Raw genomic sequence first — 16525 nt, forward strand, 5'->3', positions numbered from 1 at the left:
AAATTTATCGGACACCTAATTAGTTTTTCTGTTTTTTTTTTGTATACCTACTCGGTATAAAAACTGTCATGCCTAATTTACTAGATATTCTTTAAATGCGCAGACGCAATAAATAGACAGGATGACAGTCAGCTGATGAAATAAAATGTTTGTTTATTGTGGTAATTCGATGTAAGAGTATGTGTTGACAGTCATCTTTGGGTGCCTTGATGTTTCTCTAAATGTTATTTTTTGTAGATTTCACCCGATTAGGATAACGTTTAATACTAGAATTAGTTTAACCAAACACCTAATTCAACCCATTGGTAACCAGGAACCGATTGTCTCCAGAACCACAGCGTTCTTCTTCATTCGTTTTTTCGGAGCCTCAAGGATCGTCAGAGTCTTAAGGGGACTTATCCAGGACCGCTGTAGTGTTGTGACAGACAGTAACAACTAGTTTCTCAGGGTTAAGGTTTTTCTTGTAATTTACAACTTTGTATATGCATATACCAAGGTTAGTACTTATTACAGTTTTTGTAACATCTATAAAAAGTTAGGTAAATAGTTATTAATTAATTAAATTAGATTCATTGTTAGGGAAGGGGTTCATGATTTTTGTATAGCGGTTTTTAAAAGGGAAGGGAAGAAATTTATGTATCAGGGTTTTTAAAAATTATATATATATATATATATATATATATATATATATATATATATATATATATATATATATATATATATATATCTTTCCGAGTCTGTTGGCCATACTCATCACACTTGATCACTTTAGATATCTCCCAGCATCTATGTGTAAGCATAACACTTACACATAGATCTGGTGTTTAGCTGCTTCGACACATATTAGTCGTATATTTGTTAGGTAAGGTAGTTTCTTTTGTATAACCGTCACGGTTTTTTTTAGTATTTATATTCCCTACCTTACCTATCTAGGATTTAACTTTCGTAACTAACCTTAGTGTTAAGATTTCGCTTCTCCCATGGACTTAGATTATAGATTTACTAATACACTTTTTCGTTTGGCCCAGTAGTGGGGATATTTAATTTTGTCGTGGCTTTTTGGTCCTCGCATACCGTAGCCCCACTACTGTAATTATATTTTCTATATATATATATATATATATATATATATATATATATATATATATATATATATATATATATATATAGGTGAGTTTTGTTAGTTGTTAATATTATAAATATATTTGTTACAAATAGTTTTGCTTTTATTTCAGTTCCTGCTTACAGTTATAATATAGCAGAACAAGGTCAATAGTGTCTTTTCGGTTTTTAAACATTATTACAGGGTATTAAATCAATAGTACTTTATTCCTTGTTGTTCATAACTTCATTTATTTTTTTTGTTAATTTCCTTCAGAAATTAGCTGGCGCCCATTTTAGTATTTTCCTAGGCATCTCCGTATATTCTCTTATCTTACCCCTTTTATAGTTCCAGGTTTTCCGATGCATTATTATATTGTATTCTTTTGGTTAAAAGACCTCTTTTCCCCTTATCTCAAAGCCAAATTCTAGTGTAGTGAGGCTAGCCCGAATTCGTGCTTGAGGTTTTGTGTCTCTGTGTCTTTTTGAGCTAAGCCATTCTTTTTATTATAACTTCTTTGCTACTTCTTCTCTAATTTATCATCTCCTTCTCCATATACCACCCCCTAAATTTTATTTAGGTTTCAATTGGCGCTTTTGCGTTTGCAATTTGGTTAGGTTCCACATCATATTTCTCTTCTGTTTATCGTTAAAAATTAATTGATGGTCTTGGGTTGTATTGGTGTTATTTAATAATTTAACAAAATACATAATCAGCAAAAATCTTATTTAAAACATGCGAACGGTTTTTAAAATCACAATCAATGCAGTGTTTATGCTTGTTTAGCATTGGCTGTTAAATAATTTGTGTTCGATTGTTTTGTCTGTTGTACAACCCTCGTCCTTTTTAGGGTGTAGTAGTTGTATATAAGTACCTATTTTTAGAGTAGTGTAGTGAAGCGGTTCTTTAAAGCAAAATGAGTAATTTGGAAGAAAATAAAACACAGTCGAAACGTAGAGTTTTATCTCCAGAAGAACGGCGTTTAGTTCTAAAAGTCGAAATTTATATCAATTTGGAAAAAAAATAATGTAGGTCCATCAACATCTGTTATGGCAGTTCAGAAACGCACATGCGATGCTTGCGGTATCTCAGAGAGGACATTCCGATGAATTAATAACATGAGTGAGAATGAAACAAATAAAGTAAGCAAGAGAAATCGTCGACATCTAAAAACTTTAGATTTGCACCAGTCAATTAAACTTGCAGTTAAAAAATATTATATGTAATATGTATAAATCCAAATAACATGTAACAGTTAGTGCTGTGTTATAAAAAATAAAAGACAAGGAACTGTGTGATATTAGTTTAACAAGTTTGTAGAGAGTGCTGACACATTTAGGTTTTTGATATAAAAAGACAGTTAATAGACAAGTATTGTGTAAACTATCTAATGTTGTTTCAAAACGGTGGCATTTTTTAAGAAAATACATGAACAATAAAACGTCTGATAGTCCGATTTTTAGTTGAAACTTGGTTTTTCGCTAAAGGAAATATGTCAAAATCATCATGGCAAAATGAAATGTTACTCTTATAGTCGTTCCGGTAATGGTAAACGCTACATTATACTTCATGCTGGAAATGATGAGGGTTTTATTCCAGACGCTAATTTAATTTTTTCGTCCACAAAGAATACAGGTGAATACCATGGAAATATGGATGCAAATATTTTTGAAAAATGGTTTGAAGAAAATTTGTTAAAAAAAATTTGAGCGGCCAACCATAATAGTGTTGGATAATGCATCCTACCACTCAAGAGTAGAAGAAAGATTTCTTTCAAGCAGCTGCACAAAAGAAGAAATAAAGTTGTGGTTGGCAGAAAAGAAAATTTATGACAGTGACATATTTTTAAAATTCGATTTACTTCAAAGTTGTGGAGAGCACAAAATTCAAAAGAAATTTGTTACTGACCAAATGGTTCTTAAATATGGCCATGAAGTTCTTCGACTTCCGCCCTACCATTGTCATTATAATGCAATTGAGTTAGTTTGGGGTATAGCCAAAAATTTTTATGATAAACATGCATCCAAAACAACAGATGACGCTACCGTTCTTAGTTTATGGAAAGAATCGCTAGAAAAAATGAAGGCAGAACAATGACAAAATTAAATTAGACCTACGGAAGACATAATCGTTCAGTCTTTTCAAACTGAGCGAGTTATAGATGAGGTCCGGCCTCTAATTATTCGGATAGACAATTCAGATAGTGACGACTCTGATAGTGAAATATCAGACAGTAAATAAGACAAATCGTTTGCTAAAAAGAAGTAACAAAAAAGTGTTTCGGGAATTTAATTCGGACTTTGTGGTGTGTTTTAGTTAAACGATAAAGTACCTTCGGTCTAATTACTGGACTGCATACTCACAATAGCTTTGATATTAATTACTGGACTACACGTGTTAAACATTTTGGTTTGCTGAAAACTCGGAAGTGATTTAGTGCCAATTTGTTTCAAGGTTATATTTAATACAGTGTCTGTAGAAAGTAAAGACTTGGATGCATTTTATTCAAATTTGGACATACCAGCAACTTGGCAAGTATTTTCCAATTTAACTGCATGCAAAACCATTTGTATAACTTTCACGCTACGTAAAATATAGACTTATAGAGACCTTGATGAACAGTTCACGTCAACAAATAATTTTGAGTATTCGAAATATTCCGTCCCACTTCTTTTAAGATGTGCTGTATATACATATTATATTCATTTTATTTGCCTTTGATATAGTAAAATCCAATATTATTACTGAACATAAAATACAGGAAATTAAATATTTTTACTTTTCAAGCGATCGGAATAAAATATTAACGCCCCACTGTTGATCCACTCTGAGGCCCACTGATCATATCTTCATTACATGTCGGCCGTCATAGGGTAAAAGGATTATATTATTAAAAACTTTTATTGCCACGAATATAGAAATATCCAAATTAGTCAACATACAACAGAAATGTTGGTGTTACAAAGTTTAGTGGGGCTATAGTATATTATATGGCGTTTACTTGTTAACATATACTCCAAGTTTATGTTCAAATAAGTTTTGGGTCAAATTAAAGAAGGCAGTAGATCAATGGAATTATTGTCAATATTCTAAGATAACTAGAGTTGCTACTACTCATAAGCAAGGTGATCGAAGCATGCAATGAATATGGGCTAAAACGCGTCCAATACCAAATTTCTGGTTATAAGCTAAATAGTTATTTAAACAATAATAATCACAGTTTATTTGAAAGCAGAATTATTTGAACAGTGGATGATACTTTTCTCAAACATACTAGTCATACAAAGGAATCTCCCATTTTACTAGTCATGGACAACCATGAGAGCCATCTTTCTTTAGCATCTATTAAATTTGCAAAAGATAATAATATAATCTTGTTGACTTTGCCGCCACATACTAGTCATCTCCTTCAGCCACTAGATAAAGCTGTATTTGGTCCTTTGAAGAAATATTACTCACATGGTTGTAAGAGGAAAAAAAAATGGAAAGAGGATAACAATTTACGACATAGCAGAGATTTCGAGCGACGCTTATCCACTTAATTTCTGTCCCAAAAATATGGTATCAGCTTTTAAAGCTACTGGGGTATTTCCATTCAATGATAACATTTTTATTGACGATGATTTTATGACTTCAACCGTAACATACATGCCAAACATACATCAAGAAGAACAACAACCAAATAATTCAAATGTTAGTGATATACCACAAATGGACATTGAGTTCCCTTCAACATCAACTTGTCCACATAAAATAGCAGAAACAAATCAGAAACTTTCATTGGAAAAAACACCTGAAAAAAAAAACTGTTGCTTATGAAGCGATGGCAACTTCCAAGGACACACCCGAAAATCGGTTTATTTCCCCTGTATTACTGCAACCATACCTTAAAGCTACCGTATTGCCATTAAAAAACAAAGGAAAATAAAGACTACTGAAATTTTAACTGATACACCAATTTATAAAAGAATAGAAGCGGAAACGGCAGAAAGAATATCAATGCAAAGTAGAGTGAAGAGAGCTAAGACAACAGTAAAACGAAAAATTGATAGTTCAAACAAGTGATGACAGTAACAGTGACATTGAATTGTCTGATGTTGTGGATTCCGACGATATTAGTCTATTTTCAGAAGTAGATGAAATTTCGGACGAAGACATATCCTCGCGAATAGTGGAAGTGAATTCATTTGTTCTCGTGAGGTTTCAAACAAAGCAAACTTCAAAATTTTATGTTGCACAAGTTACAGAAGTTTTTTCTTCTGGTCAAGAATACAATGTAAATTTTCTAAGGCGTCACGGAATACAGTTTTCATTTCCTACAGTTACAGATTCTGCCACAATTACAATGAACTTATTTTAACCCAACCAAAAAGTGCTGCAGCAACACAACGAACAGCAAACTTGTTTACTTTTAAAGCGGATTTATAATATTTGTTAAAGATTAATATTACTTTTCTTTTTTATGAACATTATAAATAAAAATATAAGAATTGCAAGTAATGACCACTGTACCTTACCTTTGTGGCCACTGTACCATCTAGTTTGGTACAGTGGCCACATTTTTTGAAAAAAACAAAATTAGTTACTCCTTCATAATCTGTATTTTTTTGGGATTACAGAGTACATTTTTAATTTACCAAGTGCTTTGACTTTGTTTGAGTTGATACTCATTAATATATTATGATTTATGTCAAAGTTATCTTGAATTTACTCGAAAGGTGGCCACTGTTGTACCAGCCTTTCCCCTACGTTTACGTCGAATAAAAAAAAACAAAAATCATTAAAGCAATAAATAACTACAAGAATAAAGGTTCAGGAGCTGAAAATTGCGGAAAAGGCTTCTAAAGTAATATAAGATTCCAAACCTCACAATATAAAGAATATCGCTGGGAGTAGGAGAAGGATCTACCTCGAGCTGTCGCAAACAAAGTTATTATAGCCAGTATGATTGCCGACTATATTTGGGTCAAAAAGTATGACTGAAGAAATTTGCTTTCCTTGAATTGATTATTCAGGGGAAGATATAAGGAAGGAGAAACCCGTGCAGGCACATAATGTACAGAATGAGTAATCTAAAAGAATAGTTGGGTTTCTGCTCATTGGAATTATTTAGAAATGGTTTATAGGTTAATAAGGCTATGATTACTTTAACCTCCAATAAGCAGTGACGCGGCTGAATTTCAAGGGGTCTCAAAATCACTTATATTCGGCCCGACTATATTTCAGACGAAAATACAACTCATTAACATCAGTAAAAAATATAAGCGTGTTAGTAGAAATATATAGGGCAAACGTATTTATCGTTTAAAGTTAGTTTGTCATTAATATCTACTTCACTCTTCTTCTTTTTATGTAGACATGGCTGTCTGTTTTTTAATGTGCCTCCAGTAAGTTATCGTTCAATCTTCTTCGTGGTCTTCCTACTAATCGTCTTCTTATTAAAAACCATGTCTTGCCGTATTTACTACTCTATTTGTTGTCATTCAGCTTATATGACTGTTACATCCTACTCTTCTATTGTTTACTTAGTCCTTCATGTTCTTCACCTTGCATCTATGTCGTTTACCTGTACTTCTAGCTCTGAGCCATAGTGTTTCATCTCTGCTGTTTCTAACATCCTTTTTATTCTCTGATCATTGTTGTATAAATTCTGTTTGTTGTATTCTAATTGTTTCTCTTGCACTTCATTCATTTGCCTCATTATAAATATAGCGTCGGAGTATGATTTTTTTGACTTAAAATCTTGTTGTTCTGCTCGTATTATAATTTCATTCAGTTTATCTGTTATCACTTTGGTTGTGAATTTTAGTGTTGTGTTTAATAAATTAATTCCTCTGTAATTTTTCGGGTTCGATTTTTCTCCTTTTTTAAAGAGAGGTATTAGGATGCTTGATCTCCATTCTTGAGGAATTCGGTTTTTTTCTCTTATTTTTTGGATTAGTTTTAGTAGTTGTTTAGTCGGATCTGGTCCTCCGTACTTGATGAGTTCGTTCGATATTCTGACCACTCCTGGTGATTTGCAGTTTTTAGTTTCCTTAATGCTTCATTACGTGTTCCTCCTCAATATTTATTTCTTCGTTTGCTGTCTAGTGTTGGTAGTTCATTATTGTTACCTTTAGCAAATAGGGATCGAAAGTAGTCTGCTCTTGTGTCCATTTAAATGTGTTTTGTTTTTATTAGTTCGTTCATCTCTTTTCTTTGACCTCTGATTATTCTCCATATTTCTTTCTGTTTATAGTGGTTGAGTGCCTGGTGTGTTTATTGTGTTCTGTATTGTAAAAAGGTCCTTTCTTGAGTTATTTTTGAGTTTTTTCCAGATTTTCTCGATCTTATCGTTTTCTAATATTTCATTCCCAGCGATTTTCTCTGATATTCTTTTTCTGTATAAGTATTCCGTGGACCGTGGATTCCTTATTTAGTCCTTCGACTCTGATTTTTGTTTGTGTTAGCGACGTTCTCTTAGGTATAAAGTATTTCATGACGATTCTTATTTTTCATAATACTAGGCTATGGTCGCTGCCTATATCTGCTGAGTTGAGGCATCTTACGTCGATTATTTTTAACACTAACGTGTGTTAGTAAATGTATATTTATGTTGGTTTGTGATCAAAAAATTTGTTGTTTATTCTTAGTTCGTTATTTGTGCAGAAGGATCATCAGTTCTCCATTTTCGTTTATAACATTCTCGTAACATTTTTGCTTAATTCCGGGTATTACTTGCCTATTGGAGCGTTAAAATTACCCAATTGTATCATCTTCCCTTTGAATTGATCTACTACTGATTGCAATTCGTCATAAAACGTTTTCCTTGTTATTTGATGAGCTTATTATTTTCTGGGCCGTATACTGCAATGATGTTCAGGTCTTCTCCATTCTTATATTTGCTGTTACAATCCTTTCTGATATGTATTGACACCCTTTGATGTGATTTTGGTACCTTTGGTGTATTAGTAAGGCTACACCTTCTTTGACCATGTTTTGTTTTACTACACCACTGTAGAGTAGTATGTATTTACCTTATTTTGATTGTTCTTTTCCTTTCTTTTTTGTTTTCTGTAGAGTGCAAATGTCCATTTGTTTCTGTTTCAGCACTTGGATTATTTCTTGGTCCCTGATATTCCATATAGTAATTCTCATCTGAGTTTTGGATATTTTTCGCTAGTCCTTATTTATTGCCGTGATCATCTTTATAGTATTTATCCTGTTCCAAGGCTGTACATTGTTTCTTTGAGCAATATTCGTTTTAATTGGTAGGTTGCTACTCTTGTCAATCACCCACCACATTTTATCCGGGCTTGATAACGGCTGTGGTAACCACAGGGTTACTCAATTCACCTCGAAATTACTCTAGGCAGTGTTTAGTTAATATTTCAACAGTTTAATCTTAAAGGAATTAGAGAAAATGGAGGTGCTGGCTACAAATTTGTGGTCAGTGGCTTTTGGGTGCTAAATTAAAAGGAGATTTTCGTGACTAGAAGCACAGGCAGTTATAATAGTAATTGCGAACAAAATGTATAATAATATACCAAGCTTAACAAATACGAGTTAAATCCCTCCTTTTAGGTGCAAAAAAACTTATTTTCCTATTTGTGAAGAGTTAAGAAACTTGATCCTAGAACTACTAACAAAAGAAGAAATCGATTATTTTGCTCACTTAACCTTCTGTGATGTGAATATTCCTCATTTTTTAATTAAACATCATAGGTATGTAATAATATAGTTACAAACCAAATTTTAAAACAACTCTAAAACTACCCTACAATTTATACCGATGGATAAAAAAACATTGAAATTGCAGGTTGGTTGTTACCTCATTATACCAAAGCATATACAAAAAATATAAGCTTTATAAAGATTTGTCTAGGTTCATAGCTGCGGTAATACAAATTAAAAAGAAAACACTAGATATTCCAGTCGTCAGAGACGAAAATGCCAATGAACCTCTATAAATGCTACGAATAATTGAATTTTGCCAAGAATGCCAATTTTGGGACCTCAAAAGGAAGTTTGCCCCTCTTACCACCGTGCTTCCCCTTTAATCCTCCTCGTAATAGGGGAACGAAAATCATCCATATTTTGTACAAAAATGACCATTCTCTCAGAAACAACGCTGAAAGCGACCGGCGATTTTGAATGTCAGTTCCGCACGCGAAATCAATGTTAAATAAAATTTGTATCAACTTTACGGTAAAAAATCGATATCTTTTTATCAGAGTGTTCTATCAACAAAAATCAAAATGCGTTTTAAAGGTGAAAAGTGCAACTTTTGTATTAAATTTTTTTGTTTTGCCGGAAATGAACTTATTTTTTATAAAGGTGTTAAATAAATAGACGTGACGCGATTTTTGCCATTTTTTACTATTATCGTGAGATCAATCAAATTTATTAGTTTCATTGACTGGTCGTAGCGAAATTTACATTGTTCGAGACCAGTCTTCAAAACCTATGAGATTAAAATTCGATTTTGATATTTGGCAACAAATATGAGGCAACAAATATGAGGCATTTTAAATATGACTAAAAATGCAGAATTTTAACTTTTACATTACAAATGATCGCACGCCACTGGAAATGCCTTTAAGAAGACAGTTTTGGATGTAGTTTGTAGCAGAAGTTAAGTACTTTTGAAAAACGTACTAGTGTAATTTATAAAGAGTAGTTTTAAATGTTTTAGGTCGTTTGTAATGTGTAAGTTTAACTTCAGCGATTCTCAAGCATATTTTAAATGCCTCACATTTGTTGCCAAAACTCAAAACAAAAATAATTGTATCCTATAGGTTATGAATATTGGGTTTTATTTATGGAAACTTCTTAGTGGCCTATCAATGAAAGGAATATATTGTGTTAATCTCATGAAAATCATAAAAAATGGCAAAAATCGTGCCAAGTTTATTTATTTAACATCTTTATAAAAACTAAGTATACAAAAATTGCGTACTAAAGCTGCACTCTTGACTTTTAAAACCCATCTGGATTTTTGTCGATAGGACACTCGGATCAAAAGATATTAAATTTTTACCTTCGAGTTGATACAAATTTCCGTCGAGCTGATGATTTCGTGCGCGTAACTGACATTCAAAATCGACGAACGCTTCAATCGTTGTTTCTGAGAAAACGGTTCATTCTACACAAAAAAATGCTAATAGACGTTTATGTTCAAAATTATCTTAGCTACATTTTTTATTTGAAACATTTTTTCTACAGGGTACGGATTTTTGATAAAACGATTTTTTTCCATTTTCCTCTATGTGGGAGGTTGTAGAGGAAAGGCCGGGAATAAAAGTCGTTAATTTTTTTGTATCTTTTTTAGCGTCCTAAAATTGACATTTTCGGCAAAATTCAACTTATTCGTATGATTTTTAGAGTTTCATTGGCATTTTCGTCTCTGAGGACTAGAGTATAATATACGTATTTAATTATATTATTTTTAGCATACAAACAATTTTTAAAAAAATTACAAGAATACTATACAAGAATTTAATTCCTCTGGATCAAAATCCATGCAGAGATAACAAACTAATGAAATTGCAGATAAAATTGACAAAGAAAGCAGATAAATAAGGAAAATGCATCAGTTGCATTGCAGCTTGTTATAAGCCAAAGTCTTCTTCAGAATAATCATCGATTTATCCCTGCCTCTGGCAACTCTTCTCCATACTATAAGTCCGATAGATTTTAAATCATCCTCTAAGTAGTCTTAGTACCTAGGTCTCGGTCTTCTCCTGACTCGTTGTCTCATTGGCCCTCTCCGGTCTTTGGACTGCTGTACTTTTCTCTCGCCTGATTCCATGCCCTATCCATCTACGGCGTGCTATCTTTATTAATTTTACAACCTGAGTCTCCAAAACTCCTATTTACTCAAAGTTGCAACGCCTATGCCACAAACCTTGCTTTTTAATTTCTTCATATATTCTTCTTAGGATTTTTCACTCGAAACGTTTAAGCAGTTCTTGGTCCTTCTGTGTAAGTGACCTCATCTCTGCTGCAGTTAGCACTGGTCTTATTAGTGTCTTATACATGGTCATTTTAATTTTTCTAGGTGGTTTTAAATCCATTACTCTTCTCAAGCCCTAGTAACACTTATTGGCAAGCACTATTCTTCTTTTAATTTCTTTGTGGATGTTATCTTTAATTAAGAGCGAGTCTAGGTATATAAAGGTCGCCATACCTTCCAGTTCTAGATCGTTAATTATCGCTAATATTGCTGGCCGTTTCTGGCTACTTGACCTAGTACAACATTTACATTTGCTTTAACGACCGCAATCATTTGGTCAGACACTCGTGAGACATTGAGTGTGTCATTGATGTCATCTGCATAATCGACAACTTTTGCATATTTGTTAAAGATGGTGCTATTTGTGCTATTCTGAGGGTTTTGAATTACCTTTTCTAAAGTAAGATTAAATAAAAGGCCCTATAACCCATCACTCTCCCTGTCTCATTAAATTATTGCAATGAAAGGATCTTGAAATATCGTTTTGGTTTCTGCCTCACTGTAAAGATTTGGTCCATTCTTAATTTATTGGGTCGGAAGCCATATCCGGAAGTAATATCCTCCCACTATTGGTTCGGAATAGGGTAGCATTATTTTGTGCAATAAGTTGGACAGTACTTCATAAGGTATGTTTGGAAGAGTGACGCCTCTATAATTATCGTTCACCATTATGTCTTTTTTTGTATTAATTAGATACAGTATACCTAATGTCCAGTTTGCGGGTATTTCTTTTTATTACCATATTTCAGTTATTAATTTATGCATATTATGAAATTATTAGACTATTCAAACCGGAGGCTTTGTTATTTCTCGGTTTAAAAATGACTTGAATCATGGAAGCCTCCATCTCATCTTCATAATTGCCACGATCGCATTCTTCAAAATAATTTGCCCCATCTGTTTAGATCCTGACAAACACAGATGACCCCAGACGTATAACTATAAATGGCAGTGAGATAAAACAAATCCAAGAATATATCTACCTAGGCCAAATTCTGAGACTTACCAAGAAGAACCAAAGTGCGCAAATTACTAGAAGAGCAAGACTAGCATAGGCAGGATTTGGAAAACTTAGTTGCATTCTTAAGAATCGCAAAGTAGTCCAATACTTAATGAGCAAAGTGTTCAACCAATGCATCCTCCCTATAATGACATATGGATGTCAAACCTGGACTCTAACCAAGGCAAACATGAATAAACTAACCACAACAGAAAGAACAATGGAAAGAGCAATGTTAGGTATACGACTGTCAGATAAAAAGAGGAACGACTGGGTAAGATCCAAAACAAAAGTCGAGGACATAGCAACAAAAATTGCTAAACTATAATGGAGCTTCGCGGACCACACTGCTAGACAAAAAGACCAACGTTGGAATACTACAATACAACATTGGAGACCTTACGAAAGTAAACGACCAAGAGGAAGACCACAGATAAGATGGGTTGATGACGTTAAAAGAATAGCCGGAACAAATTGGAAATATGTTGCTCAGGATAGAGACCGATGGAAGGAGTTGGGAGAGGTCTATGTCCAAACATGGACGACAGAAGGCTAAGAAGAAGAAAAAGAAGTTTAGATCCTCGTCAGTAATTGCAAAACCATCAATATCTTCACATGCTATTATTCTGGATTTTAATTCCTTTCTACAACTGGTTATCAGATGGTAGAGTCTCCGTGAGTCCTTTCTATTATGGCGGTTAAATCTTGATTAGAACGTTTTCGAATTGTTCTTTCTTTTTCTTTCTAAACACTTAATTGTCTTCTCGTCGAAGATTTTCATAATCTTTCAGAGTTTATTATATGCTTTATTTTTTGTTGGATAATGGATATACATTATTTATTGAACCAATCTTCGTTTCTTCAGACTTAGATTTTAAAACGCTTTTTGCCGCTGTGTGCATATCTTCTTTACATTTAGTCCAGTGCTCTTCTATACTTAAATTTTATTCGATGTTTGATAATGATACTTCGTTTAAAATTAACAAGTAACTACTCCTAGCGGCTTCTCATTTTAGCACCTCAGTATTATATTTCATAGATGTTGTGTTGTGACCTTTTTTAGAGTTAAATATACGTGCTGATTTTCTTTAACAAGATAGTGGTCAGAGTCAATATTAGCACCTCTACATGCTCTTACGTCGAATACTTCGAAGAAATGTCGACTATCAACACGTAAATGGTCAATTTGGTCACACGGTCATGGTTTTTTGCCAAGATCGCCAATAATAATTTTTATGTTGTTGTTCTGACATTTCCTGTAATAGCTTTCAAGTTTCTCTTAAAATGGGTGCTTGTGTTCGTCATCGTTATCTTTAGTAGGAGCGTGGATATTAATGATACTGTAGTTAAAGAACCTATCCTTATTTTGATTTTACATATCCTGGGACTTATTGGGTGGAGAGCTATGACCGTTGATTTCACGAATTTGTTTAGTATGTAGTACCAAATTATATTTAAATATTTTAAGCTTTATTTAAATTTTCATAAATCTCAAATAAGCAGGTGATTTGGGGTAAGCACTTAAAGGCCAAAAAAACAATTATAATTTTACTGTCTTAAACACAGCGAGAAATATGAGGCGGAGGAGCAAAACGATTAATAAAATTATTACCAGAAATGTCAAATCCCTTTTTGAAATTTTAAAAATCAATGCACGAAATCAACCGACCATTTTAATAATGTATTCTTGGAAGAAAATCTGTTAAATTAAAATGTAAAGTTAAAAAGAGAGAAAAAATTCTTCAATTAGCTATTGAAGGCCTCTTAAAAAACCATACAATAAAAATGGTCTCAAAAGAAATAAAGTTAAATAAGTGACAAAAATGGGAAACATTACGGAACATACAATACAGAAAAACAAATGAAAATTTGCAGATTATACCATTGGACAAAATAATTGGTGAGAACACAAGATTTTATTAAATTATAAATTTGCGGGTAGAATATTATTTGAATAAAATTGATCGGTTTTAGCTATAATATATACATATATAATATATACATTTGGCAAGTTACATAAATACTGTACAATGACGAGAATTGCAATAAGGATAGCAACAGATAACATATTGGCTGCCATGGAAATATAAGAGAACGACTGAAAATGAACTGATAATCATACATAAACAATTAGCTAGGAAAAACTATATGAAAACGTTACTTAATAAAGTCGAGTGAAAAATACTAAAAAAATTATATAAAAATAATTGAAGACACAATTGGATAAAGGTGGCAAGTAACAATTTTTGAAAAAATTGTTTTTTGTCCAAAATGTTCCCTAAATATACTGTATTTTCATTCCGTAAGGGTTTTGTGCATGTATTTTAAACAATTTATTAAATTTCTAAAAGATAAAGGTGTCATGTGTCATACTAGGGTGCCTTCTGTAGTGAATAAAGGTGACAAGGTAACATGACACTTTCATCCACGAGAAAAAATTTACTTTTGATTTAGGTGCCACCCAACTTGACACCTTAATTTGAGGTTATGTTACATTTTTATTTCACGAAAGTGATAGGAGGTTGTCTTGCTTTGTGTAGTGTTTATAGTTTAAAATGATGTCAAAATGGCCCAGAGGATCATTTCTATGTTTGTTAGTAAAACTGCAAACAGAAACGTGTTTGCAACAAAAAGGTAGGTAAACTTATTAGTTTTTTAGTTAAATGCAGAATGTTGAGGTTATGCAACAATACTAAAAAGGAAATAATATTAAATCAAATCAATAAAACTAGTAACAAGTGTACATTTAAGTGTTAAGTTTTAAAGCAAGTTAAATTTCTCTATTAATAGTCTAGTAACTAGTTAACTTGTGTTTAATATTGCAGATTCTAATTAAACAAAACATTGTGACGTTGTTGCTAAAACAAACATTTTCTTTAATAGCTTTTAAAATGAATGCAGTTAGGCTACTATTGCGCTGCGCGATACTGTTGCTATATTTTATTAATGTTAAAAATACATTTGTAGATACTGCTGATCAGTCTGGAACAAGCAACGAAACTGTAGAAAAAAGGTCAAATACATCTAATCTAAACGGTACTGGCAGGGTTACGTCTGGCGAAAACAGTAAGTAAACTATACTAATATTGCAAACTAGTTCATAAGGAATAGGGTTTCTTCTCATAGATAAAACGTTTGCATTTTGTTTTAGATGACGTGCATGCAGTATTTGACGACTCTCTATATGATAGAGACATAAACTCTGGTAGTGAGTATAACCCTGAAAGCAGTGGAACCTCATCATCAAACGAATCAGATAACGAAACTTTCACTCACATTACTGTAGATAGTTCGTTTCAACAAAGGACTGCAGATCAAAGGAAAGTATTTGAATTAAAAGAAAAAACGTCAAAAATTCGTCCGAGAAATCCTGACGGATGGAAAAAAAGAAAAGCGGCAATTGCTAGAGAGAGGGGCGAAGAATATAGCTCTCAAACGGGAAAGATTGTGGCAAAGAAGGAAGCTAATACAGGACTATTATGTAAAGAGAAATGTGGACTCAACTGTCATGTTAAATTTGACACAGAAGCGAGGAAGGCTATTTTACAAAAATATTATTCACTGGATTGCAATGCAAAAAATGCTTTGTTATTTAAAAGAGTTGTTATAAAACCAGTTGCGCGACATATGACAAGTAACTTTCAATAAGAAAACTGAAGTAATTTGTCGAGATGCATTGTGTTCCCTTTACCAAAATGGCAGAAAAAAGATTGAACTTCTTCAACAAACGTTAAAAAGGGGACTAAATGCTCCATCGCCTGATAGCATTGGTCGTCATGCAAATCGGCCTCATAAGTTAAAGGAAGAAGTAGTGACGTTTATTGTAGAACACATTAAAAAATTTCCAGCAGAACAGTCCCATTACTCGCGTAACAAAAATGGACACAAAAAATATCTCTCGCCTCTCTTGAATGTTACACAGATGTACAAGATGTACTTAAAAGAGTGTGAGCAAAATCAACTGGATAAGGCATATAGAGTAACCCTTTCATCTTACGTAAAAATATTTTTAACTAAATTTAACTTGTCCTTTGGGCAACCCAGAAGTGACACTTGTAGTGTCTGTGACTCGGGACAAAATACAGTAATTTACAGAGAGAAGTACAAATCGGCATTTGATTCTCAAAAACTGGATAGAGAAAAACCAGCTATCCAACCTAACACCTGCTATATTACTATGGATCTTCAGCAAACAATGCCTCTTCCAAAACTGACAACAAATAAGGCGTTTTATTTGCGTCAAATGTGGTATTATAATTTTGGGATTCACTGCATAACTTCTGAGCAAGCACAACCATTTTTCTTTAATTGGACGGAAAATATGGCCAATCGAGGCAGTCTTGAAGTGGCTAGTTGCTTGCTTAGGTTTTGTCAATTGCTCAAATAAAGCCAAAAAAATATTGATCACCTTATTATCTAGTCAGACTCG

The 16525-nt window shown here is 33.0% G+C and overlaps 1 protein-coding gene across 1 annotated transcript in view; it reads right to left on the minus strand.

Annotated features, from left to right (window-relative positions):
* The window catches only part of LOC140449022 (atrial natriuretic peptide receptor 1), a 270323-nt gene that overhangs the window by 80474 nt on the left and 173324 nt on the right, over positions 1-16525 (minus strand). The gene's annotated exons all lie outside the window — the stretch shown is intronic.

Source organism: Diabrotica undecimpunctata, chromosome 8 (genome assembly GCF_040954645.1).
Source record: "Diabrotica undecimpunctata isolate CICGRU chromosome 8, icDiaUnde3, whole genome shotgun sequence".
In the NCBI taxonomy this organism is placed as follows: Eukaryota; Metazoa; Arthropoda; class Insecta; order Coleoptera; family Chrysomelidae; genus Diabrotica; species Diabrotica undecimpunctata.